At 47.2% G+C, this 24,640-nt stretch overlaps 1 long non-coding RNA gene across 1 annotated transcript in view; it reads right to left on the reverse strand.

Moving 5' to 3' along the window:
* Nucleotides 1-335: 335 nt before the first annotated feature.
* LOC139045079 (uncharacterized) overlaps nucleotides 336-24,640 on the reverse strand; it is a 51,226-nt gene continuing 26,921 nt past the window's right edge. Inside the window, exon 4 of the long non-coding RNA XR_011502746.1 lies at nucleotides 336-2,568. This is a non-coding gene — a long non-coding RNA (uncharacterized lncRNA). The remainder of the gene's footprint in view (nucleotides 2,569-24,640) is intronic.

Here is a 24,640-nt window from a genome sequence, read left to right on the forward strand (position 1 = left end):
GAGCAATTCAGTGTCTCATCCATTCCCCAGGTCTAGCGGGTGGCTGATTCAGGATGAGTACCCAGTTACTCTGACTTAGATCTAATGCCTGTTTCACTACATAATGTAACATCCATATATCTCAGCACTCAGATGTCCTGGATACGAATCAGACTGAACTGATATGCAGAGAAATTGCCTGACAGCTCCATCGCCATTCATCGTCATGTACTAGATGCTAGCAACAGTCCTGGTTCCATTGTGTACACTATTTGCTCCAAACCTCAACACAACCCTATGGGTTTTACTGCCCACCCCCATAAACCCCTTTAAAGATAGGAAAATTCAGACCAAGAGAGGATAAATAATTATATCAGGGTCACACAGCTAGAAATTGATAGAAGGGGGACAGAAAGTAACTCCAAAACCAGACTCTGTCAACTGTGCAAGGACACCTCTTGATGCTGTGCAGTAAAGGACCACTTGGAGAAATGAGGGACCCCCTCCTCTGCAGACTCTGAAGGAGGGAAGGAGCTCAGTGCCGTGACTACCAGATCTCTTTGCTTGATCCAAGGAGATGGTGTAAACAGATTGAACTGGATTTGAATGCCAGCTCCACAAGGTAAAAGATCTTGGTCAACTTACCCAAGCTTTCTAAACTTTGGTTTCCCAATCTATTAAATACGGCTACTGGTATGTACCACATAGGATTATCGGGAAAATTCAGTGAAACAATCAATGCAAATCATTAAGCACTGGTGTGTGGAAGGCACTCCATCCATCCCTTCTCTCTCTTCCAACATGAAAGAAAGGATAACACCGGATGTCATGCAAGAAGAATGTGGGATAAGAGGAGGTTCTATTGAGCAACAGTCACTGGAGATGGCCTGAGAAGTGGACTGGGACCTCTTAGAGAAAACCAAGGAGGATGGCACGCCAGGCGAAGGCAGCGGGCAGAGCAGGCCTGGAGGTGTGTCTTGTCTCCGTCGTCTCTTGTCTCCGTCGTCCCCCAGCAGCAGGGCCTGAGACTCTCGACTTTCCAAACCCCCCTATTGCTGGCTTTTGTTACAGTCCGTCCATGCTCAGACAGGAGGCACACACAGGGCCCAGCCCATCCTGACCTGTCTCCCCCCACAGAAACCCAGTCAGGCCTCCCCACCCCGTCGCAGTCTGGAGGCTGTGGCCTTGGGCCCACGGTCTCCACCAGAGTTTGTTGAGATGCACTACCGCAAACTGCCCTCCTCCTGACGGCTCTGCCTCCAGCCTCTTACCAAGGCTAGGTTTCTCCTCTTCCTCCCCAAAACTGCACCTCTCTTCCTGTTTGAGGCAGCTTTCTTCAACAGCTGGGGACGGTAAACTGGGGCAGGTGGGGTGGTGAGGCGGCCATTGTTATATTCTGCAAGGTGGCATCGTCACCTGTGGGTTTGAAGGACAGGAGCCTGCAGGGGCTTGAGTTGTCCCACTGGCTTCCAAGGCTGCTTTGCTCTGTGTCACCACAACCCACCCCCACCCCCACCATCATCCAGCAGACAGCTTCCAGCCTGTCCGTGTGTGGGAAGTCACATCCCTCCCCCGAAACCTGGCATCAGCCCAACTCATTAGTCCCCGGGCTAATATACGTGGCTGATATACACAGCTAATTATGAGCTTTTCTGGTCCTGTTTCCCTCCTTCAAAGCTGCCACATTTAGCGTGGCTTATTAAGTCCCAGCTATGTTGACAGTCCCCAGGTCCCTTTAGGGCCAAAGTGGAGCCTCCAACGGGACATTACTGCAGACGTGAGATGAACATCACCAGCTCTGCCAGGATCACGGATCCGCTTTTCAGCCGGACTCTGAGGCCTTTGAATTACAGTTTGTGAAAGCACCAGCTCCTTGAAAAACCTTGACAATGAAGACAGATGGACTGAAAACGAATCCTCTGGGAGGGTTTATAGTCTATAGATGATCCTACCAAAGTGGCATTGCTCCCTCCCCTCCGGCACCCCACCTGGCCACGCAACCCTTCCCCAGCACCACAGCACAGGTCGCCTGGGTCACACGACAGAGTCGGGGATGGAAGTGGAAATTGACCAAGGCCATCACAGTCAGAAAGCCCTGGGCTGGAATTCTGACTTCATTTATGACAAATGCTTTATCCATCTCTCTCTGAGTCTTAGTGTTTCAGCTGTAAAATGGGGTACAATATCGTCCCAGACTGTGGTTGTGAAGATCAAAGCCAAGAATTCAGGCAAAAAGGCCTAGCACAGAGCCTGGCACTAAGTAAACACATAATGAGTTACCTTCTTCCATAGTCACTAAAAGGGCTATTGAGAAAAACGTTGAAGGAGATGACACAGTAGTTGTCTACTCAGCTGTAAATCAATGGATGTCGCGAATCCTGTTAGCAACGGGCCCAGGCTCTGAGGCAATGCTTGCTGGTCAGTTGGTTTCAGGCAGTGAAGTCTTAGCTACAAGCAGTTTGTTAATTCATGTTGGTGGGAATCCTGGGAAGCCCCCACTCCTCCATCAATACCTATCTCCCCACCTAAACTATCACAGTCCTTTGATTCCTCCAGAAGAGTTCCATTGTAGAGTCCTGGCAGTGCTCCCTGCGGGAAGAGATCAAAGAACTATGATTCCAAGGCACAGATGCAGTAGCATCACCCCCATTTCCCAGCCTATCATGACTCCCCATTGCCTGCAGGAGAGAGTGAAACTCCCAGGCAGAGCTTTGGATGCCCTTTAAAATCTGGCTGCAACATGTATTTCCAGACTCAGCTCTCCCAAACTCTCATGACACTATCACATCCATTACACCACTTGTCTCGCAATCGTTCCCCAAACCCACCGTACCCTCCCACAGCTCCTGGCTTATACGCTTGCAGGCCCTCTTCCTGAAACACCCTTGTTCTGTTTGTTGAACCCATGAACTCAAGGACAGGTCCCAGGCCAAACCCTCGGAATCCCGGCAGGCTGGGCGCACCTCTGGTTAAGACCAAGGAAAAGAGGGAAGGCAGAAGGAGACAGTCATTTCCCGAACACCGTGTTCCAAGCACTGTGCTGGATGACTCACATGGATATGCTTATCTCATTTTAATCTTCAGAACAATGCTCTGAACTCTGTATTATCTCAATTATGTAGGAGAGAGAACAGAGCTGTCAGAAGTTAAAGTAACTTCTTGCCCAAAGTCACACTGTTAGGAAGCGTAACGGAGATCTGACCCCAAAGCCAGGGCACTTAGCTGCCCATTTCCTCACACGGCCTCCCTTCACTGGGTTGAGCATTTCAAATGCCTGGGATGGATAGTCACAGTTTATGGTCTCGTGGCCACCTCTGGCTCTGAGCTCTGGCTTCTGAACTCGCTTCCTCGTGTCTGCCCAGCAGCCACCCAGGTGAGTAACTCAGCTCGTTCCTGCTTCTCCATCTCTTGACAACTAGCGTCAACCAGTTCAAGGGCATTAAAATTTACAGAAGTCACCGAGCTCATGGGAGGGGTTAGCTAGGACCCTCCCTTGCCAAGAGTGCCTGCCTGTGGTTCTTAGGTTAGAGCAAAAAGGAGGGAAAGTAGTTTCTTGTGAGAACAGACATCATCAAGCTCAATTACACTGGATTGCATGACAAGGAAGTGGGAAAACAGCACAGGTGCATTTCAGGGTCCCTGAATGCCCCTCTCTGGCCAGTCATCCTAAGCCTCCTTCACGAGCGCTCCTTCTCTGCTTGCCCACTGGTTCTGTCCTGCCCCTTCTGGCCTCTTCACTCCAAGTCTGCTCCGTGCTTCTTACTGTCTCTTCACAGGGCTCCAGGCTCCTGCTGATGGCTCCCACACTTACCTCTCCTTCACTCCAAACCTTTGATTCTGACTGCTTCTAGATATTTTCTCCCAAATGCACCAGAGAAACCTAAAACTCAACAACTGCAAAAACAAGCTTGACAATCTTCCTTCTCTTCAACAAACACTTCTTTTTCCTGATTCCTTTCTCTTATATGGCAACACCTACTGAACTGACCAAATCATAAATCTAGGAGTCGTCCTTGACCCCTCCACCTCTTTCCTCACCCCTATCCAATCAGTCATTCAGTTTTGCAGATTAATATGCCTGTTTTCAGTCATCTCCCCTCTATTCTAGGACCGCCGCTGTAACTCAGGACTTAACTCTTAATTGGTCTCTCTGTCTCCTGTTTCATCACCTCCATTTATGAGTCACAGTGATGTTAGGGTCATCTTCCTGAAATGCAAATCTGATTTTGGACTCTCCTATCCAAATCCATCAACATCTCTCCACAGCTTTCAGAGTACGGCTCGAACTCCTTAGATCCACACACGATACCCTCAAGAATCTGACCACTCCTGCCTGTCTAGCCTTGTTTGCTACCACTCCCCCAGTTATACAACGTGGTTCACAGTTCCCCAGTCCCCAAGCTGCTTCACACTCTGTGTCTTTGCACACATCACTCTCTCTGCCTCAGATGCCTTTCTCATCCTGCCCCTGCTCCACATTTGGGCAACTCCCGCTCATTCTTCATCACCAGTTTACGGGTGGCCTCCTCTGGAAAGCCCTGAATGGTGCCACTCTGATTTAAAAGGCTCACCCCTGTTTCCCATAACAGTAGTTCACTTTTGTCATAGAACACATGGCACCTTCCTGTCATCTGCCTTCACACTTAAAAAGAACAGGGGTTCCACTTGCTTTATCTTCGTACTCTTTCAGAATATCACAGGTCCTGGCTCAGGGCCAATTAATAGATGTTTGTTACATGCATGAAAGAATGAGTGAATGAATCCTGGGAACATCTATAAACTCCACTCAGGTACTTTTGTCTCAGAAATGTCGACCTTAGCGGAGTTTATAGATGTTCCCAGGATTCATTCACTTATTTATTATTATTCATATTATTCATATGATATTTATTTTATTTATTGCTATCTATTATTATTTCTTATTATTCATATTATTCATATGATATTATTAATATCACTTACAGACAGCAAAATCGCTAATCTTTTCTATGTACTCACAGTTGCAAAACTCCCAGGCACTTCCCCCTTCTCCATTAAGCAAGTCCAATTGGGCCTCTGGCCACGCCGGCCCTGGCAGGATGGAGGAGAGGAGTCTTCCTAAATGCATTTCCTCTCTTGGTTTTCTTAGCTACAAAAACTTAGCTCAGACATTCAGATGCGCCTGAGGAGGACCAACTGCAAGCACCTCGTGCAGGAAGGGGGGCTCCCTCACCCAGAGTCGTGAGAAAAGACACTTCTCAGATTTGGTGGCATAGAATCCCCTCACGACTTTCCTCAAAGCCTTGTTGGAGTCGCCCCCAGACTTTCTGATCAGCGGAGAGGGTCCCAGAACACTCGTCTGTAATGAGCAAGCGGTTCTCACACAGGTGCTCTGCGCTCTTTCTAAATACTGCTTTAGGTATTTAGAAAACAGTCCTACTCATTCCTAAGCCAAACGTAATTTGCTGTGCTTTCAAGGCCCCCTCTGGGACGCAGTGCTCGGAAGACCAACCGCATTTGATATTCTGTTCAGAACTAATGGGAGCAATCACTTCTCCTCCGCTTGGAGAGCCCATTAGGAGAGCGGGTGAGATAAGCATTTAGAAGATCAAGATGCGTTTGGAATATCATTTATGATGCACCCTGCAGGGCTTCTCAAAACAATTCCTGCAGAGAGAGAGCGTGTGTGTGTCTGCCACGCTGACTCACTACGTCCATCTCACCCTCCACAAACACACATATCCTTGTGTCACCTAGTTTACCATTTAGGGTAAAAGTTAACCCAATCTGGAATAAAATGAAATCCAGAAATCTCTGGAGCTTAGCCTCCCTCCGACTTCTGCGGGTTTTTCTGTTTGCTTGCTTCTTTGTCTGTCTGGGTTATTTGTTTGTTTTCAGTGATGGTAGGTGATCACTGTACCCAGACATGGACCTGAGCGCTCAGCCCCTGCCCCAGCTCAGAATCCAGGGGGCTCTTCCTCGGGCAGTCCAATTCTGCTGAGGCCAGTTCTTTTCCTTGCAAGCATTCAAATTCCTTCAGAATCCCCAGTTCAAAAACAGACATGCATCAAAAAATTAAATTAATAGTGTAAATTATTTGCCACAACAATAATACAGAATATATACTTACCACTGTGCTTCCCTAAAGATTTCTGACCAGGTCAGCCTGGTGGACACTGGTCCTTCACTCTGAGCTCAAAAGAAATGAAAGGCGGGGAACTCGGAGCCGGGAAGAAAGAGCTAACACAAAGCGCGTGTATTTTCTGTTTTATTCTACAGTGAGAGGAATCTTTACTCATCTGCCTTTTAAATCATGGCAAAAGTTTCCTGTCTGGATTTTAAGCCTCCTTGTCTACTTCCAACGAGAAAATAGGTGTGGTTTTGGTTTGCCTTTTTTTTTTTAAGGGTTTATAGGTTTACTAGCACAAGCAAATTAGCATAAATGAGATTTTTAAACCATCGTATAGTCAGAGATCCCAACGGCAATATTCAAAATCTTTGTATTTCTCCTTTAGGCTCTAACACGAGTCTCTCTCCAGATCTCTGAATGACTGTTTCTCTGGCAAAGCAACTATGCTGGCAATCACGATAAGTAATAGTACCAATACTGTGTGTGAGACCTCCCTTTGTGCCAGGCTCTATTTAAGGAAGTCACTTATATGAGCACTCAGTCTTTACCACCATCCTACAAATGTTACAGATGTAGAATCTGAGGCCAGAGCAGCCACCATATTTTCCCCAGTTCACAGAGTTAGTAAGTAGCAGGGTCAGGAGGCCAACCCAGGCAGGTGGCACCTCAGCGCTGCTCGTAGCCCCAACTCCCCACTGCCTCTGGGGGGCTGAAGGTCACGCCTGTGCTGGGGGCTCATAATATCATCAGCCCTAGACTGTCATAGCCTCTCACAGAGTGCAGCAAGTTTAAGGTACGGGTCCTGGTGCAGCTTTTTATAAATCACACAGTGGACAGCCGAGTCCCACCTCCTCCAGAATGTTGAAATGGAATCACAGAGCAGAAAAGCGTGATCCACAAATTGACAGCAGCTCTTAACAAGTCATTATCTTCACCACCTGAAATCCTTCCTGAAAGTATGCCTTTTTTCCCCGTTGAAGGTTAACTGGTTAATTAACTGGTTAATTTAATGGAAAGAAGGAGGGAGAAAAAGTGGAAGGAGGGAGGAAAGAAGAAGAAATTAAGGTAAAAACAAAATCCTGCAGTGAAGAAATGGCAGAACGGAGAGTAGAACCCATCCCTCATACTCCAAAACCCAATTTGAGAAGAAATTATTTTCTACGCCTTTTAATTTAGCTTTGTGGTAGTTTTTGAAAACTCTTTTCTTTGAGCATTTCAGAGGAAATCTCCCCCTTGGGATGTATTGTTCATGTCACAGGCATATTGGAAGAACATGGGGGATCATAATAATCATCTCACAAAAGACACACTCAATATAGCAGAAAGATTGTGGTTGGTCAAATAACCTGCTCCATGAAGACTTGTGTGATAAAGATCCAAGGTGGAAAGAGGTGGTGTTCTCTAGTCCAGAGCAAAGCCACGTGCCTTCCTTATGGCCCCGCCTATCGCAGCTTTGCCATTTCTGCAAAGAGAGCAATGCCACCCCTCCAGAGAAAAAGGCGACTGAGAGGCCACCCATGGCACTCATGAGCCCTTGCATTATTATTATTGGTGTCCCTCTTATCCTCATCATTTTCATTATTTATCAGTGGCCCTGATCTCAGAGTGAGTAAAGCGCTCTCCACAAGTAATCTGTTCCCCCAGATGTCCGAGTGAATAATAGCTTCCCTCTCTCAGAATAATTGTGGGGTTTTTGGCCAACATGCATACCACTCTGTTATGGCTGCCATTTCACGAAATGATTAAACCTAGTTGTTTCACCTGCAGAAGGAGGAGGGTCACCAAGATGGTGGCCACCTCTTCTCTTATCCTTCAACAAAGCTTCCAACATGGGAAAGAGACAATCAAAGCAAACTAGGAGAAATGCCCAGCAAGTAAACTACAGCCCTGCCCAGGAGGAAACAATCATTCGTTCCCTGGGGAACAGCCCTCACCACCACAATCAAGCTCAGAAACTGCAGACTCGGATGTCCACTGGGGCCGGGCAGATGACAAAAGCTAGTGAGACTCAGACCAGTGAAGACCCGGGGTCGTTGCAGTAGCAGGGACCATGGTATGCCCCCTCTAAATGTAGTCTCAGTGTTGCCAAACTCTCAGATTTTTCCAAAAAAGCAGGAAATTGAGATTTTGATATGAAATATCCCATTTTTCAAATTTGGTAACTATTTTAAATTAAACTGTGTGGGCCAGGAAAACCCATTTCCTGGTCAAATATGTGGTAGGACCTCTCATGAGCATCTGCTGAACTGAAGGGGCCTTCGGTCCAGCAGGTGACTCATGGTGACCTGTGGGCATGGCCCAGAATCAAGAGCACAACAGTACTTGAGGGCTCTTGATCTTTAAAACCCTCAACTTAATGAAATGATCTTAGAGCTCTTAAATGCATGCAGCTACTGGAAAAAGAAGAATGCCGTCCTCCTTCTCTGCAGAGTGGTGGTGGGGATGAGTAGGCGCTTGACAGCTAACGTCTCTGAGCTTCAATTTCTTCAACTGTAGAACAACGGAAAGGCAATACTTACAGGAATGTTGCAGGGATTAAAATGTGCTAACACAGAAAACTTGGTCAGAGTGGATGCCTCTTGATAGATACTCCATAAATCTTAGTTCCCAGCTGCAGCCAAACGGCTTTGTGACTTTGGGCACATCCTTCACTTTTCTGGACTTCGAAGGCACAAATGCTGGGTTTGGACCACGTTATTTCCATGGCTCCTCAGGACATGGCCATTCTGGGAGCCCCTGGTGACGGCTTTCTGCGCCCCGGCGGCACTGCCCTACTGACATCTTGCTGTCTCTATAATGACTAGGATGGCCTTACTAACACAGTTACCTCCGAACTGAGATCCGGCAAAGGAGTCATTAACGATTTAACTAAGTTTAAAAAGAAGATGTAAAAGACCTCCAGATCTCCCACAGTGCTATCTAAAGGACAAAAGGTTGTCATTTAAGTTTTGACCTAATTGTAACATTTAAGGTTAAAATTCACACCGCTCTATAATCCTTCCTGAATAATTGCGATGTTCCCAGCCGATAACTGACATGCCTGGAGGTTGCTAGGGAAGCACTAACTGCACAAGATGAGCGTAGAGAAGTAAAGTACAGGACATGGAAGAGACAGTCACGTCTCCCATCGAATAACCCAGGGCACCATGGCAGAGAGGCCAAGGAGCGGAGCCCAGCTCCCCGCCGTGGTGGGGCTTGGGGTGTAGGGACCAACACTGCTGCAGCTGCGCCCAGGTAAGGACTCTCCGTTAGTCGAGCCTCCTCGGGCCTCCTCCCGTACATTATGCTATCGTTATACTCGATCGTCATCATGTCTCCCCAGGTACCAGTCAGTTTTTGCTGCAAAACACCACACAATCTCAGCCGTGTAACGGCGAGTACTATTTCTCACTCACGTGCACGTGGGGCCGTACCAGGCCACAGGTTCAGTCTAGTTCCGCTTCATATGTCTCTCAACCTCTTGGGACCAGCAGGCTTCCTGGGGTGCAGCACTTTCATGGTGATGGCAGAAACGTACAGGCTCTCTTAAGGCCTTGCCTCGGAGCTGGTGACCATGAACACTTCTACCCACATTCTACATGCCAAAGCAAGTCACATGGCCAAACCCAACATCCGTGGGGAGGGGAGGGATAGACTCCTCCCATGGTGGGCAGGGGAGTGAATATTTGCTGAGCAATAACCTAATCTATCACACCCCTTAACACTGTGAGCCTTTCCCAAAAGGGACCATTCTTACTCCCTCCCCAACACGTTGCACAGCTTAGCTATAGAAAACTTGACTCTCATTCATCCATTAAAATCCAGTCCAATGGTACCCAGTGGTGATGCAGTCAGGAAGAAAGCAGTGATGAATCAGAAGTCCAGGTAGGCAAATTGACATCAAATTGGGAAGTCTGTTAGCAATGAATAGAGCTGCAGTTACATTACTCTTTCCTGCGAGGTGGGGTGTAAAAGGAGGGCGGTGCTGAGTCTAAACGTCCTGGAGCAACAAGCCTGTGATTAAACTGGGCAAAGAAAAATGACAATTGCCAGGGCCAAGGTGGTGACAGGGCTTGAGAAGAGGCAGATGCTCAGCCATCACAGTCATGACAGCAGGCAGGAACAGCACCCCAATGGGGGCCAGGATTCCAGAACAGTAATGTGCACCCCCTTCAGCTCAGATCTGCTCCCGGCCTGGGGGCTTGATGGCATGGCAGGGTGGGAAGGCTCAGGGCTTTGGCAGTCGAGACTTCTGGATCCTTTCATCACTTCTACTGACAGTGTGGCCTCGGGCAGACTTTCTAATCTCTGAACCTTGACTTCTTCATGTATAAAATGGGAATAATAGTCTTACAGCTTAAAAATAATCTGAAAGAAATGTCCATTGTCCAAAATCTTGAGGAAGGATATTAATGGACCCAAATTTAAGCAAAATACTGTGCAAAAGTGAGAAGCAGGGTATTTTCCAGAAAACTAGGAATGGAGGAAGGTGAAAACCACAGCAGATGTGATGCTTCAGGAAAGAAATAGGTGAGGACAGGAGTATTTATTTAGTGCACATCATGTTCTTATCACTGTGATAAAACACTATATCATATGACTTAAATTTGAAAGGAAAGGGTCAACAGCTGATTATGGTCTTTCCTCCAGCCTCAGGGGCACCCAAGATTTGATCTTTGCTTAAATCTTTCCCATAGCACTAACTTGAGGAATTTGTAGAGGTATAGCAGCTCCAAGATGCATGCTATGTACACGTCAAGTGCGCATACCTCATTATTGAGGTTATTTAGTGAGTAAACCGCAATTGATGAGTGATTGGTAACGGATGAGTTACAGGTGCACTGAGAATGAGCGTTGACCAGTTATCCCTCAGGAAGGTGTGGCAAGACGTAGAAGCCACAATCCCCAGAACAGATCACTGTCTGTGTCCACTCAGCCTTGTCTTGTGACCATAGGGTGTCAACTATACAGCAATTTGGAAAGAAGTGGAAGCTTGAGGACCCCCAAGACCTCTGTTGTGCTATTGACATACATGCAGTGCTGTTGCCCATCTCATATCCTTTCTTAAAGTTAAACTGGACACTGGGTGAAGGCTATTTTGCCCCATGAGTTCCAAACACATTATGAGTCTCAGAGTATTGCTGCTACTCAGGCAGAGTGCACAGTGCAATCCTAAACTGGCTCTCAAACAGGGAAGATAACTTGCCAGAGACTGCATAGTCAGTGGCAGATACTCTTGATTGCCCTCACCCTCAACCTCCTCTCCAGCAGGCTGGGTGCCACAGGGGAAGGTGGATCCAGCCCGGCTCAATGATGTGCCAGTCATGGTGGTCTCCTCCCCTTACTGGTGGCTGATAGGTGGGCAGTGGATCAGTTGGCCAGTGGACATGAGGGGAGGTCACTAGGGCTCCCGGGAATCTGCAGTCCTTTCTCTTTTATGAAGACCTTGGAGAGACGCTGTCTTTCTGCCCCCTGGAATCACTATGTCTGACTGTGATACCTGGAAAACAGTGACCCTCTTATGAGCAAGAGGGAGCCATCCTGAGGCAAAGGTGGCAAACCGAGGATGGCAGAATGGTGAGACACGTTGATCTCAGCATTGAGCTTCTAATTGCAGGAGGCCTGGAGCTGCCTTACTGCTAAGCCTCTCATTATACGCAGCAATGGATTTCCTTATCATTCCAACAAATTTTGGTCACTGTCTTCTTTTACTTACAGTCAAGGGGATCCTAACACATGGGGTCAGTAAGTTCTGGAGCTGAGGAGATAATGGCTTCCCCAAGGCCCAGGAGGGTACCTGGTGAAACACTGACCACACAGGATCAGCAATGTTAATCTATCACTATGCAACAATCTGGTCTGGGAGAAGGAGTCGAGCCAGGCACCAGGGACAGAAAGCTCCCGAGGGTCAGCACCGAGTTCTCCCAGTGGAGGAACAGAGACCCGAGGAGAGGCAGCCATCAACACAGGTAAGAGTCCTCAGTCAGGCATCCCTGGTGCCACTAGTTGGCACTACCCTCCAGCCTAAGGCCACTTGACAGCACCAGTTTTGAAAACTCTTAGGTGAATATGTGCAGTTTATTTGGGGGAAAATGCTGGCATAATATTAGGACCTATGTGTAGGCAGATGTTGGACAGGGAAATTCAAAACGTACAGACGAAAAATTCTATCCACTGGGGACTTTGGAGCCCCTCAAATAACACCCAGGAGACAACTGCCAGGTCACTCCACACTGCAGACCAGCTCCGCACAGGAAAGCATATTTCCATGTCTTAGATGAGGTCCTGGCCATATAACTGACTTACACTCTGAATGTAATGATGCAGCACGTGCTAGACTGGAAAAGTCTCTACTGGAAGTGGAGGTGCTTGTCCACAGGAACATTAGGTGGTGTCATGGAGAATAATGGCCGAGTCACAGGTCCATGAGTGAGTCAGTTGTTTCTGACACTCACATATTTGGTTTCTATGCCTCCTTTATTCTTAGATGCATAATCCACGTTACCAAACACCGAGCAGGACTACTGAGTCTCCTCCTTTTGGAGGTGATGCTAATTCGAGACATTCTTCCCAGGCCCTCCGCACTGGCACGGGTTACAGAGAATGCTGATCATCTATTCCTCAGGAAAGCTCTGCAAAGAAGGACAGTCGCGCATGTGTCTGAGACTTTTGCAGGGCAACAGGCCTGTCAGCAACCTCGAGGATGGATGGGCTGACCTGTAAAGGTCCCCACTGCCAGCAGTCGCTGATTGATGAGAAAGGGGTGAGCTCGGAGAGAGGAGTTTGAAAAGCTTCATTTCAAATGTGACTCTGAGGCAGGGAACTGCTCTATAACCACAAGTTGCTGGAGGGACTTTTTTTTGGTCTTTCTTTTATATCTTGGTTTTTTATGCACATCAACAGACATGCAGATAAGGTCAAGGAACTTCCTCAGACACTCTTCTACCTGTCTCTGTTACACTTTGCTCAGCCGAGGCATCTTTCCAGGCCAGCAATCGAATTAAATAACCTGAGTATCCATGAGTCACTTCTATAAATTGCACTGCTTGTAACTGTCCGCAGGTCTCCTTGTAATGGCTACAGAATAAATCCTTCTCGTTAAGATGGAAAAGCTGGGATCTCCACTTTACCAAAGTGACGCCTGACTCCTGAGGTTTACATTTCTTGAAAGGCTTCCTCCCTCCTTGGGTCCAGGCAGAGTGTTGAGGATTTGCCTGGGGATCACTCTGTCACCTTGAAAAGGCAAAGGAAAGTTCTGTGTGCAAAGCTTGCAAATCTCAAATGATGGCCTCTCCATACCCTTTAACCACAGAATCTTGGCTTCCCTAAAAGTCAGACCTGCAGTCTGATGTATTCAGGGGAAAGAAGCAGGGAACCAGAATTTATTGCACACCTGCAATGAACCAGGCACATTTGGTATACGCTTTTGCAGGTAATTTTCAAGAGAGAGTTAAATTCCCAGAGAAGTTAAATAACTTGCACAAGATAACTAATACATAGAATTCTCAGGCACCAACCAATCAAGAACTTTCCATAAATTATCTCATTTAATTCATATGTAAACGCTAATCAAGAATTACTCCATTCATTCCCATTCTCATCTCACAAACAAAGACTTTGAGACTTAGAGAGATTAAGTAACCTGCCCAGAAGGGTGGAAGGAATGGACTCAAACGTAGACGTCTGATGGCCACAGGTGCCTGTTGAGTCCCTATACAACCTACTAAGAGAGAGCCCAGTTCCCAGCTGTGTGTGCCTGACCCTGCAGTCACATTCTTTCCACTGCACCACGTTCATCTCAGAACGAAGATCATGCAGTTGTCTGGAAGTTGAGATATGTCAAACTCAGGCATGCAAATGCCAGATACCGGATCTCAAGGGATCAAATGGATGTGCAAAGCACATGGAGCTTTCCACACCCACCACTCCGCACCTCTATCCTAGCATTTCTCTTCACACACCATTGGCAGCCCCACTGCCCACTCAGAAAGGGAGAGTGCTGGAGTTAGAAGGGACCAGAGAGAGGGCATGACTCAGCTGGACTCACACAGCAGGCCAGTAGCCGAACCATTATTGGAAGCCTTAGTCTTAGTCTAGAGGAGGCCGTGGCTCTTTAGCTCTGGCTGGAAATCAGAATCATCTGTACAGACTGTTCAAAATATGGACCCCAAGGCCTCATCCCACATCCCCAAGCAGACTCTCCAGTGTGGGCCACAGGTACTTGTACTTTTTAAAAATATCCCCAAGGCTTGGAGTGATTGTTTTTCTGTATACTTTTGCATTATTTGAATCTTGCACGATGAAAATAAATCAATTACTTTTTCTGTAATAAAATAAACAAATAAAAGTGTCGTGTGTGTGTGTGTGTGTCTTTGGTCTCCAAGCTTCCCTAGGCTCTCTGGATGTGTGACCGGATTCAAGACCTCCTGGTGCTGTCCCATCTATTCCAGGATGTTACTGCTCAAAATTCTTACCAATTGCTTCTATTAAACCTCTTATTGAAAATCAAAGAAATAGTATCTACCTTGACAAAGGAGACCAAAGAAAGAGAAAATACCTACAATAAAAGTGAATTAAGCTAGGGTTTAAAGTGTAGGAAAGGCTATACAGACTTTGAAGTCAGAAAGCTCTAGTTTGAGTCCTCACGTTGATTGCTAGCTCAGTTTTCTTGGACAAGTACTTCAACTGCTCTGAGCTCCACTTTCCCCATCGATCTGATGAAGATCATCGTCTCCGTCCTGCAGGACCGTGGTGAGTATTAAACACAATAGTGTGTGTAGCACATCTAATGCATACTTGATGCCAACAAATGGTAGCTATTATTATCATTAATATCGTTATTATCAAAACTAATATTTTATTAGCATTGATGACCTTTCACTTCCAAGAAATGAATGGGAAGAAAGAAAAGAAATTCAGGAGCATTTACATAATGAAAAGGGAGCAATTCACAAAGTATTCAGGCACAGAAAGCATCTGCAGGTCCCTGCAGGTCCCTGCAGACGCTTTCTGCAAGCTCTCCTCCAGCTATTTGATCCTTCTCCTTTTATGCTGAGAGTTCACAAGGCGAGACTTCCTGCTCCTTCTGTAGCTGGTGTAAGGCCAAGTACACGGGCAGCACTCAAGAACACAATTTTATCTCCTCTCTCTTTTCAGAGCTGCCTCAGGAGAGTAAAATCAACCACTGTCCAGGTAATCTTTGTGGAAGAAAAGCAGCATCAAAAATTGGAAGGTGCTTGTTTAACTTTCCAAAGAAAGAGGCATTGTGATCTCTTCACGTTTTGTGGCATGTGTAGAATCAGATCCCATCAAATGGAGAGTGTAATGGCATCAGAGAAAGGAAAAGGGAATCAATCGGAGGGTTCCATCTCCTCCAAGAAGATTAACAGTGGGAATTTGGCTGTTAAAGTCATCTCGTCATATCATAACAAAAGGAGGACACCCAGAGAGCTCCTGTTGGAGACAGATTCAGAGGAAATCACCCTGATGGATGACAGTGGACTCCAGGAGCACCTGCGGAAATCCAGAGCTAAATAACAGGAGGAGGAAATAATACGGAAGGCATCACAAGACAAATTGCAGCATGAAAAAGCATCCTTTAAAAAAAAAAAGTAGAGCTTCTGTAAAAATGACATCAAATAAGTGGTTACAAAATGGAAAGCCACAGTCTTGGAGCAGACTTGCCACGGAGCAGTGCCAACGGCCCCACAGATCTGCCCTTCGTCTGTAGCTCATCCTCAAAGACAGAGTGGTCCACCCAGCAGCCTCATCACTCCTCCAGGTTTTGCTGCACAGCGTGGAGATTCGGTAAAGTTAGGTGCCTTGCTCAGTGTCCCCCATTTGGAAGGAGAGAAGCCAAGTATCTCTCCCATCCTCTTTTCTGTTTGCCCGGACTAGCTTGTGACCCAGGAGGGGGTTTGTCTGAACACAGAAATCCTCAACTTTCAGTGCAGGTCACCAGCACAGGTGGCCTCTTTGAATAAGGGGCTGAGGAAAGAATGTTCAGTGAGGTGAATGCTAACAGCCCCCAGGAAGAAAGCTTGGATATCAGGGACAAGGTCAGGGAGTGGGGAGAAGGATCCCAACTAGAGGAGAGGGAAAGCCCAGGGCCCAGCTCTACTGATCTCATAGAGAGAGGGGCCTGGGGTGGGGCATGCTGCCATGTCATTTTTAATGATCTCATGCCACCTGTTACTGCCCAGGTCCAAGGTGGCCCAGGTCCTGAAAAAGCTCTGAGAGACTCACAGAAACCCAGGACCCAGGCGGGAGGAAGCAGAGAGACATTGGGAAGCCAAAGGTCCAGCACTTTCACACTTTCAAAGGAAAGTATTTTTATGCTTAATTGTCTTTCCAGGCTGCTGAGACCCCAACACAGTGAAGCAAGTATTGATGTGCAGGTGGGGGTCAACAGCGGCCATGAGCAATCAGATTCTTTCCATTGACATCCTTGTTTTGTTTCCCAGAGGAAAGGAGAGGAGGGAACTGCTTGTTCTCTTTTGATCTTGAACTTGGTTTAATAACAAGGATAATTTTTGAGAAATCTCTGGTATTTTGGAGATTCTGGTCTTTCAATTTTTGTGGTTTTTGTTTTCTGTTGTCTTGGTGCTAGGAGGAGGAGAAGGTAAATGTCACCTCAGGAAAAGAAGGTTATGACAGGGGAAGTCCCTGTCAGACAAGAAGGAAGAATAGGACATGGTCCTTTAGGACCTGCAAGAAGGGGACAGAAAGGGAAAGAGAGGAACTCTCTCGTCTACTGCTTTCCTCTCTCTCCTCTACTCATATGACCAAATCTGAAGCAGAATCTCAGACAAATTTTGAGAGAATTCCAGAAAAACGAAGCTTGTTTTGAGTTTTCCTGGACACAAATGGAAAACTTTCAAGAATCACCATATCCAACACGGCACCACTCTGACCTTAGGTAGGAAATGTCACAGTGACAAAGCAAGTCAGAAGAGAGTGAAAGTCATCCTCGGTTCTCCCCAGAGCCATAGGTCGGGTAACAGAGATTCCTCAGGGTCCTGCAGGCCTAGAGAAGGTCACCAACGGTATTTGGGACACGGATAGACCATGACTGCCAGAGTCAGGAGGGAACCCACTGAGACACAAATCCCACCTGGAAGCTCTGGAGTGGACCACCGATGGGGCAAGGGAGGAGGGCAGGCCCCCAGCTCGAGGAGGCTACGAAGTGATGGCCAACTCCATGCCTGCAGCCCGTGGCAGTGCTGCCTGACAGTCAGAAGCTAGACTGCCAGCCCCAAAGGCCCGATGTGGCAGGACACCAGCAACTGGAGCCAATGCAGAACCAACAGAGCTTTGCCTGCTGTGGGTCATCAGGGGACGAAAGCACAGTCCCTAAAACCAGACATGGCCATCCTCACCCCGTGGGCAGCAGCACCAGAACCCAGTTTTAGACAAGAGCAGCCACACCTGGAGACCACTGAAGGACACAGTGACAAGAAGCAGATCTGAGCCCATGTACCTAGTTGACACTTAATGAATGCTACCTGATTTCAACCAGCTTTATATCAGTTACAGAGCTTAACAGACGCCTTGTGTGTAAAGAGTAGACGCTTACTTAAATGCACACAAAGGCTCAGCACTAATTATGTGCATGTTAAAAACGTTAGGAAGAGGTATTCTTGCAAATCTAAATAATTATTGGTTAGGGAAAGGTTGCTCCCAAATCTCCATGACCTTTTGAAGAACTAGGGTGAACGCTGTTCTTTGCTGTCTGAGGACAGATATTAGCTGCCTCATGTGTCTTTCTCTCATAAGGGAAGAAACAGCAGGCCAGGCGCAGGGGCAGCCCTCACGGAGTGAGTCCAGGGCTCCTTGCACAGAGACCTTGCAAGGAAAGTGATATTATTCCCAGGACAACAAGGAGGCTTTTAAAAACTACTCGAGGACACACAACTGTTAAGTGTGAAAGCTGAAGTTTGAACACAGGTTCTTTCTTTTACACACTGTCCACAACTGTGTATGAGAGGCTGCTAGTGTTCAAAGCTGTCACTCACAGACAGATGGGTTCTCAGTTATTCACTCTGACACGTGGCCCTTCACTGCAGAGGATTCTGGAAATCAAGAGGAGGTTCCTAAGATGAGAGAGCATGATAAGAAGGTGACTATTCAACCACAAACATGGAGTCCAGAAGACAGAAATTTCATGTCTAAAATTGGATTATACTATATATTACTCAAAAACTATAATATAAAATTAACTGACCCCTCCCTATATTTTGTCAAGGTAGTAGTGGGTCAAGTGGAGGGGTTTAAGAATACTTTTTTAAAAATCTAAATGGACTTGGCATAACTGACCCTAAGTATTCCGAAACAGTGTGCCTGGAGGAGAAAGCAAAGGTCCCGTGGCCTTGTGGGAAGGGTTCTTCGCTTTCCCTGAGTCCCAAGGTAGATTTATCAGGGACAGAAGGACACAGTAGAATAGTGGAGTTCCCCACCCCATTCCAACTCTACCCAGCCTTATGCGTTATTGTTCTGCCCCTCAAAGTCCCTCCAAACCCCCCAGGGGAGAGAGAAGTGCCTGAAAAGGGCAAAGCAAAGTGCTGGAGCGTGGAAGGTCCCCCGCTTCAGCCACGTCCAGGACAGGACGGTCCCGCCCTCCTCCGACTGGTCGTTTGTTGCTTATAGGATCACGGGCTGTCCAGAGAGCCTTCTGTGGGTCCCGCCGGATGGTCTTCTCAGTGCTGTGAGATGGGGATCTCTGTTCTGTTCCATAGACCTGGCAGAATTCATCCAAAGGGTGCTCAGGTCACCTCACTCTCTCCCGTCTCTAGTTAGGACAGCCTAACCTTGGAGGGACAAAATAAGAATATTCTCTATAGTAGCTTAAAAATATCCTTGTAAACAACTTTTCGGGAAAGTGGTAAAAACGAGTCTGAACAAATCATTGGCATAACCACTGTACTAGGTGATTTCAGGAAAACAATTTTAATATCATTTCTAACAGCCTTGCCCAAGTTGGGAGAAGAGTCTAGAAGCATCTCCCCTGTGTTCCTTCCAGGGCAGAGAGACAGCAGGGCCCAGGGCTTCCTGGGTCCCCTGACGTGCAGCTCAGGGCTCCTGTGGAGCATCCTTGGCCAGCATCCCTGGGGTTCCTGCAGCGCCTGCAGAGCCCAAAGATTTCTGCCTCAAGGTCTTCTTGGAAACAAAATAGATGGCTTTGTCAACATAACTCCACAGCACAACGTTTGGGGTTCGTAGAACTTTCTGTAAAAATTCTTCAAGGATATGCCAACAGCCATTTGAATAGAGAAAATTTTAGGGAGCAACTTTTTGTTCACAGGACTCATCCCATCTGTAGGTTCGATCTGCATTTGTACAGCAGGGGCTCCTCCGCCATCGGAGGCAAAGCCACAGCGATCACTTAGAGAAACATCTCACAGCAAAACAACCTGTGCTGTTTTCAGGAGCAGATCATTTTAGGAATGACAAATCTTCGAGGTGGCAGCACAGTGACATACTCAGTCCAGAGTCTTCAGGGGAGAGAGCTTGATACAGAGGGCGAATGCTCCGCCTCCCAGACCCATTTACTGCGTGGTGTCTCTTGAGGGGCAAATGTGAGCATCTCGATCAGCAATGGCAGCGAGAGCTGACTCATCTCTGTATCCCCAGCGCTTAGCAAGGTGGCTGACCCACAGTAGGTACAAGAAAAATGCAAATGACTCAATGAATGGATATGCAACCTAAACTTTGGTTTCCCCGTATATAAAATGGGGGTCCATAATTCCAAAAATACAGGTCCTGTCAACCTCATAGGATGACCGTGAGCATCAGGAAATAGGGGAAGCCTACATTCATGATCACGTCTTTTGGGCAGACTCTTCATCTCTGCTCCTTCCTGCTTTTGAACTCAGTGGTCTGTACTATGCCTTACTCACTGAGGGGTCTGTCTTTGCTTACCAACTCGATGTTGGAGGGCAGGACTGGCGATGTTTATTTCTGTGTCCTCACTCTTGGTACAGATGCTCAGGGGTGTTGCTGAATGGGTCCTGGAGAGTGCACCCCGAGAAAATCTCTCTGAGCCCCAGTCCTGGTGGCCGCATGCTGCTGGCCCCCTCGGACACTCGGGCATCGGTGGAAACTGACTTGCGCCTGAGCGACAGTGGTAAGAAATGAAGTTAAATGTCTTCATTAGGAAATGTCAGATGCGTGAAGGAGGAAATGTGGGGCAGGGCCTGGCTGGCCCAAGGAGCTTGGTTAACGAGGCCTGGGAGTTGCAGGAGGCAGTCGCTATGCTCCGAAGATTAAGCTGGCTGTACTGGGCAGAGGGCGGAGGGGCTCGGCTGTTAGCATCCCAACTCCTCATCGCTAACGCCTATTTCCTCAACTGCTAAAGAGATCTGTGCAACCTGGCAGTTAGTAGAGGCGTTTGTCAAGATGAGAAATCCACTAGGAAGCATTTTGCATCTTCTACACAATTGGCTCCTTCACGATGTAATTGCGCTGGAAGCAGAGGCTTTCAAGCACTCCCCAGGCACCACGCGCCAGTTGGTACCCAGATCTTGACAATACTTGCCAAGCTCTTTGTGTTTCCTTGATTTTCATGAAAGGAAGATGGGAGCAGGATACCCTGGGACCTTCATCAAAGCAAGAGATACTTGAATTTATTGCTCATCTTCAGCAGGGAAAGACACTTCCAATCTCATGTTAAAAGCTTTCTCCTTTTAAAGGCATTAGTGATCTGCATGAACAAATAAAGCTATTTTCCACATGAGAGTTGGCTAACACATGGCACTTATAACACCACCCCTTCCTTCTGCACCGATGATAGACTTTGCTTACTAATGACTGCATACGGAGACTCAGCCTCAGAATCCTTCTCAACACCATGCTTTAGGCATTCATTCCAATCAAATGATATTCATCATTGAGACTTGCTACTGCTAATCTACATGCTTCATGAGCTAACCTCCTTGGCCTAATCTCCTGCTGTTCCCCACATGCATTTGATATTTTTTCCTGCCCCTTCTTCTGGTAACAGAACCCTAAAAACTACCTCCAGGACCCAGCCGCCTTCCACATTTCCAGTTTAAGTAGTTTAGGTGCAATCATTGCCTCCTGTCTCTGGAAGTGGACACACGAGCTAGGCCCGGCCAATCAGAACACTGATTCTCCCTGATCACAGAGATTAGTCTGGAGATGTTTACAGGTTCTACCCTGGCCCAACAAGACTCAATCTCAGGACTTGAACCAGAGCTGCCAGAAGAAGGGAACTTATTTTACGTCTGGACCTGAGCTCATGTAATTGTAATCCCACAGCCACAGGGAGGAAACCTGCCTAAGGGTGATACCGCATCGGAGATCGGCAGATGTGTGCGAGAGGGCACTGGAGTTCCCATGAGTCATGACATCTTTTGATTCTCCGTCCTCTGATGTTTTTAAACCTAGATCTACCTCTGTACTTTTCAGTTATATGAGGCAACAAAATCCATTTTTAAAAAGCAAGTCAAGCAAGCTCGAGTTGAGCTTCTGTCACTTGTAACTGAAGCAGCCCCAGGTGACACAATCATGTACTTCAACAGGATGCTTTCCTTATTTGGCGATGGACTCCAGAAGGAGCAAGAGAATATAAAATGGCAGGACCTCCCCTAGATGAGGTGAGTCAAGGCACATTTGTGAGCAGCCAGGACCGTGTCCTCTCCACATCCAGAAAGTGGGAGCCCAGCTCACACACGTTGCCCTCAGAGGAAACAGTCATAGAAGGACAGTTACAAAGAGAGACTTGGCAGATGGAGGCCAGTCACCACTGGGGCCTCAGAGTGAGCCAGTGGGGAAGTTCCTGTGCACAACCAAGTCTTCAGGGAGTACAGACCTCGCACTGTGGCTTTGATTTGCCACTTTGACTGCCACAGACACAAGTTTGAAAAGCAAGCCAAGGACCTGAGGAGTCTCTGCAGCATAGATCTGAACCACTCTCCCCAACCCATTGCTTGAACCACACTTCACTCTCCTCCGGAAGTCCCTGGCTCGGCCCTTCCTTGCATCTTTCACTTTCTGCCCTACTTCAACCCTCAGTGTCTTCTTCCTGCCCACCCTCAAGGCTCCCCAATATCCAAAACTCAGACTCTCCCTCTGACTATGGGGTCTGACCCAGCTATGGGATCCCTTTCTGTGGTGAAAAGCTCCTACTGAGCTTACCTAGTTCCTTAAAAGGATCTTGACACAAGTCCACTGGTTTCGAATTCATTCTGAAGTCTTTGGTTTCAACATATGAAGGCAGATTGGAGTTTCCTTGGGCATGAGGGGTCCTTACACATATAGCTGAGTTTGCTTCTGACAGCTGAATCAGAATCTTTGTTCCCTATTGTTACAGAAGCCATAAAAATGCCAGCATGCTCCCTGTTGGTGCAATATCGAGGGTTAAAATATTAATCAGAAATAATCATGTATGCATTATTCATAATTCAGACTTTCTGGGTATGGGTGCCAAGAAGTAGACATATTTCAAATGTTAATTCCCTGTTCTTTTCCAGAGAGCTCACATTTCAGCCATCATACCCAAGGGGACATTTGGGTTCATTTTCCGTCATGTGCCAAAAGAAACAAAAGAGTGCAATTTAGCTCCCACTGTTAATACCAGATGCCCCTTCCGGATACTTTGTCAAAACCTCTTAACAAACACGTGTCCCACTCGCTCCCCGGCTCTATCACTCTTCTGGCTTCCACTGAAACACATGTCATGCCCAAGAGAAGACACTTCAGAGAGAGAAAAACCTCAGCGTTTCTATAAACAGAAACAGCTTTAGCAAATCCCATAGAGAACTGTCTCCCTTAACAGTTTCCAAGGAATCTTTGAAATTTATTAGTTTTTAGGAACTGGTTTCCACCAGGGTATAAGCCATTTATAAGGGACCAACTATATCATTCTTCTGTCCTTGGAAACTGTCTTTTCAAGCAAGAACAATTATGAAACTATTTCCAGCAATGATAAGATTTTAGCCAATTCGAGGCATTTTCTTTTTAAATTTTTTTTAAAGGTTGGCACCTGAGCTAACATCTGTCACCAATCTTATTTTTTTTTCCTTTTTCTCCCCAAAGCCCCCCAGTACAGAGTTATACATTCTGTATAGTTGCGAGCGCCTCTGGTTGTGGCATGTGGGATGCCACTTCAGCGTGGCCTGATTAGCGGTGCCATGTCTGCACCCAGGATCCGAACCAGCAAAACTCAGGGCCACTGAAGCGGAGCTCGCAAACTTAACCACTTGGCCGTGGGGCCAGCCCCCTCAAGGTATTTTCTTTATCTCCTTTCTAAACTCCCCAATAGCTAGTTCACAGAAACCCTCCTTCTTTCCTCTGTCACTACTTCTCCTTCTTCTCGCAAGCCTGCAAGTACGCCGCTCGCCGGGTCCTCGAGTCGGACGCTGTCTGTTGGTGCCTGTCACTCTCTCTACTGTCCTATGTTGTCCCATAAGGCACAGAGGCAGAAGGTGAGAAACCACACTTCCCAGACTCCTCTGCCAGCTTTGCTTCTTTTCAAATCTTCCAACAAGAAGGATTTCTGAAAGACTTAGAAGGCAGAGAGAAGCCGAAGCTGTCATTGCTTCAGCAGCAGGCAGCCACGAGGCCTCGGCAGACAGCAAGCACCAGGCTCAGCAACAGTTTCTAGAACCTTTCCTACCAATCATGCCCTTCGGTGATGAACAGCTGAGACTATGAGCAGCTCTTTCTTGTGCCGATCTACCTGGAATCTGCTGAGTTCTGCCCATGGTCAGTCTGGAGGCAATGCAGGGCTGTGGGGATGGAACTTGAGGATACCCACTTTCCCTTATAAGTGAAACGCCTAGGTGAGGACATTGCCGAATGTCCATACAAGGGAAGACTGGCCTCTCTAGAGGGGAGAGGAGAGGCATCTTCTGCTCATAAGGGAGGCTCAGCACAGAGTGGAGGTTTGAAATATTAGCTTCATCAGAATTCATACAAACGTCCCCATTCCAGCTCCCAGCTTCTGCTCCTTCTCAATCAGTGCTCTCACTTTTACAGAAGAAGAGTGGTTAGGCTCTAATGCCAACGTGAGTTACAATCCTACAACCTGCAGGATCAAACCGTGCCTGGAAGGAGAGATGGTCAGAGATAGAGATCTACATGGATTCACAAGCAGTGATCAATGGTTTGGCTACCTGGGTAAAGGTTTGACAAGAGTTGGATCAGAGAAATGGTGGAAGGAGTTCTGAGTAAGAAGTAGGGAGCAGAACCTGTCAGAACGAGCATAGAGTGTGGAGATGTCTGTATTCCATACAACTCTTTACCAAAGGGCACCCTCTGCACAGGTTGGTCTCAGAAATCAAGCAGAAATGGTAATCCATTCTGGACAAGTCAGCCTCTTTCCCCAGTTACCTCAGTGCTTGCTCAATGGGCTCCTGAGCAGTGTGGCCAGGACAGAGACTGAAGTTACGCATCAGTTCAACAGTACAGATCTCTGCTGGCTGCGATGATTGCCAAACGCCCTACCTGCCAAAATCAGAGATAAAAACCATGTTCACAATATGGCATCAATTCCAAGAGAAGCAGCCAGGCACCTGGTGGCATTTAGATTATATTGGGCCCCTTCTACGGAAG

Source organism: Equus asinus, chromosome 4 (assembly GCF_041296235.1).
Source record: "Equus asinus isolate D_3611 breed Donkey chromosome 4, EquAss-T2T_v2, whole genome shotgun sequence".
NCBI lineage: Eukaryota > Metazoa > Chordata > Mammalia > Perissodactyla > Equidae > Equus > Equus asinus.